Below are 3,639 nucleotides of genomic sequence, written 5' to 3' on the forward strand. Positions count from 1 at the left end.
AGCGATAATTATTGGTTTTTCTTATTCATTGCTTACAACTTTGGTATTAAAACCCGTCAATTTTTGCTAGTGTGATTGTATCAATTAAATTTTGCAGATCAAATGTTAGTAATCGTAAGCGATGTTTTCGCAGTGGTAAATCTTGATCATTAAAATCATTTTTAAAATCATCAGAAAGAGATTATATTTCTTTGAACAATTTGGAAATGATAATTCATTGATTTTAGTCTGAACTTTAATAAAATCTTCATGATCCGGAGGTCCAGGTAACCATTTCCAAGTAGTGACTAGTTCATTTATCTCCCATTTTGATCTAGTTAATATTAATTGTGATAAAAATAATTCGATTACTTCTGTCATTTTAAATTTCCCATAGTGACCTTTTATTAGTATCCCTTTTCATATTATTTGATTCCAAGTTTATTAATTCGTAATAAAAACTTAAGTTAGTTACGTTGAATAAATCTGCGTATGAATCGTACGTCAATATGTCTTCTTCTGCTGATTTGTTAATAAAATAAGGTATAGACGAGCACCAAATAAAACATTTTCTGGAAAACGTAAAAAAAGTGACATTTCCAACAAATTTGAGGGATGTTATCGCGACCTATTTTATTATATAGAATGCCAAAAAGTGTCGGTTAGTTGTAGAATAAAGCGCTGAATAATATTTTTAAGTAACATTTTTACAATTTTCTCTTGTATATTTATCACTGTTCACGGCAGTACACGTAGTGGGGAAGCGCGCCAGCGTAAGGTATCGCAAAAACTAAGAAGATTGCATACTAAGTTTTTAGAAATGTCAGTTTGTTTGGAAAAAAATGGTGAAGTTGAAGAGGTAAAATTTAGAAAACTGGAGCTGCTGGATCCGGTGTTCTAATTTTCACTAAAAGGAAAAAGAAAAGCAGAGTTGCACCGAAAAAAAATCTACTAACTATCGCACAAAATAGTCCGTCAAATTTGGAAGGAGAACTAACAGGGAAATTTTCAGAACGGCAACACCTTACGGGCCATCCGTTGAACGGATGGTGGCTGGTTAATGGATCTCTGCGGGAAGACGCTAGAAAAGAGTCAGTCAAATTTAAATAGGAAACTTAGTGGGACATTTTCGAAATTGCAAAACCTTATGGACCATCCCTTCTACTGATGAATCTCTGTGGGAAGACGATAGTGCGTGGTAGATGGATCGATGTGGGAAGACGCTATAAGGTGGTCGTAGTAGCAAATACGCGGCTAACCACTTTCAACGCGTACTCAGATGAGCTTAGGAAATAAGAAAAAATTTGTTGAGCGCCGATAGCATCGCCCGTGTGTTCGTGGAGAAACCGCGTGAAATCCAAAATGTAACAAGGAAGAACGCTATAGCCGGTCTCGACTATGACATACCCATTACTTAGCTTAACGGAGCAAAAGATAAATGGAGATATATAGCCGCAAAGCAATATTGTAATGCGCTACCTACGTGCTATTTCAGTTAGGTCTATGGATAGGTTATGATGAGTCAATGCTACAATTATAATTGTATCGTGGATGAGACAAATACATTTTAGCAAAAATCAGTCGAGAGGTAAACGATAGACAAATACATTTCAGTTAAAATTTGTTTCAATTATAAAAACTGTAGGCGCTACAGATTTTTAGATTGTGGATTGTGGCCCTGCAGTTCCGCAGTCCGGTCGTCGGGAGCGCAAGAAGTTTTTTGTTTTTTTTTAATGCCTAAAACTGTATGCTGTCGATGTCAGCAGAGAATTTGGAGCAGCTTACAAGACTTCCGACAAAAACAGTTCGGCAAAAAAGACAGGCAGATCTTCACATATAAGCCTCTCTTTCTGTGTCTTATAATCTGGCTGCCCGCGGCTCTTAAAGAGCAACCTTTGGCCGGTTCTTTTGTTTTGCTTCCCTTTGTTATGTTCAGAGAGAAACCAAAGGAAGAAGAAGACCTGGTGCATTCTGTTTGGTTTATGAAAGGAGAAACAGCGGCTTTTTAAATTGTGCGCTGCGACCCATTTTAATTTATTAATAAAAGTTATATTTTTTGAAAAAAAATCAAGTTAGGTAAGTGCTTCCTTAAGTTGAAGATGTTGTGCGTCGATCCACGTTTAAGGAACGTCCCTTTCTGAGCTTTTTTTTTATAGATTTTAAAACATAACCCGTTCCGTTACCGTTTAAAAAAAAAACAGATTTATGATTTTAAGATTTAATGATACAATTTAAATAAAAAAAACGCGAATTTCCGATGGGAATTCCCTTGGACAAGTCCCTTGCAAGGGAATTCACATTTGAAACGAAATGGAAAAATCAAGAATTTCCGAAGGGATTTCCCTGGAACGTGTCCCTACACTACGAGTAGCGTTAATAGAAATGGAGGGAAAAACGCAAATATTACTCCAAAGACGCTTTCACGAGGTACTCAATCATTCATGAGAAGCCCATAAGAAGGAGCATGACAACTTGGACTTATCTCCGCTGTGTTTTCCATCGGGCGAGAAATGGACTCCATTACCATCAGCAACTTGGCAGCCATTCCGGCTCCAAATTCCGCCAGGCCCTTGTGAGAATATTGCGAATCGGAAGTGCACTGCAGATGGCACGAAAAAGAGTGCAAAGCATCTGCGACAGTAAAAGTAAGCTTTAAGCTACTCATTAAAAATAAATAAAAAGATTCCTAGAAACATTCTATTTATTTTTATTTCTTTGTGCACCAGCGGATTCGTCTTTTTTAAATTGCTTAATTTTTAAGGGGCTCGACACTAAGACCTGCCACTTGGATTGCAAATTAACTTTAAAATCGACCGATTTATACAAAGAATACAATTTTTCGATTAGTGAAACTCTTAATCGATCTGAGTACTGTTTATTGTGAATGTCAATTCACTGCGAGTTAATTTTAAGATAGAGAATCAAATGAGTAGCTAAAATAAGGGGGATAAGAGGTTTTTTCGACGGTTTTGTTTAAAATCATAATCAGTGTGTTTGCTATCCGAGGGAATCCTATCGTTTTATTGTATTTCAAAATATTGTGACCCCTCGCTATCTTCTGAGAATGTCCATGAGAAAGTGCACGTGCATACCCACGAACTCGAGTATGACCCCCTACACACGAGTCCTTGTGTGTGTGTGAATCTACTTGTGCGTGGTTGCTTGTGCGTAAGGTGTAAAATTTAAATTTTTATTTTTTTTTTCAAAGTGTGCAATTTTTATCTTCAAAGCACAGAGAGTTCTGCACTTAAGTAAAACAGAACCTGTTTCAGCTCTTTAAAAACAATTGGCTTAGAGGAATCGTGGTGTGCCGTCTGGATGGGCCATATTTCTCGCATGGTTTGCTCCAGTTCCTTTGCGAACTCAGTTTGCGGTGGGAAATTGAACGTTTGATAACAATATTCTCCTGGAAGGCGAAGGGTTGTTCCGTACACAAATTGTGCTGATGTTGTTATGATGTTTGGCTTGACTGCTGAACGCAGCCCGCGCAGGATCAGTGGAAGTTTTTGTGGCCAATGTACACGGTTTTTGCACATAATGGCTGCCTTCAGTGTTCTGTGTCAGCGTTCGATGATTCCGTTTGTTTGCGGGAGGTAGCTGTTGTGCAAATGTGGTCTATTACTGCATTCTTGACATTTCTCGGGACTCAAACTGTCTGCC

At 37.7% G+C, this 3,639-nt stretch overlaps 1 long non-coding RNA gene across 1 annotated transcript; it reads left to right on the forward strand.

Annotated features, from left to right (window-relative positions):
• The first annotated feature begins 1,251 nt into the window (after window positions 1-1,251).
• Window positions 1,252-2,674, forward strand: LOC127011728 (uncharacterized). Its single transcript, XR_007764998.1, has 2 exons — window positions 1,252-1,567; window positions 1,625-2,674. It is a non-coding gene; the product is annotated as an uncharacterized LOC127011728 (long non-coding RNA).
• Window positions 2,675-3,639: the final 965 nt, after the last annotated feature.

Source organism: Drosophila biarmipes, unplaced genomic scaffold (assembly GCF_025231255.1).
Source record: "Drosophila biarmipes strain raj3 unplaced genomic scaffold, RU_DBia_V1.1 ptg000007l, whole genome shotgun sequence".
Lineage (NCBI taxonomy): Eukaryota > Metazoa > Arthropoda > Insecta > Diptera > Drosophilidae > Drosophila > Drosophila biarmipes.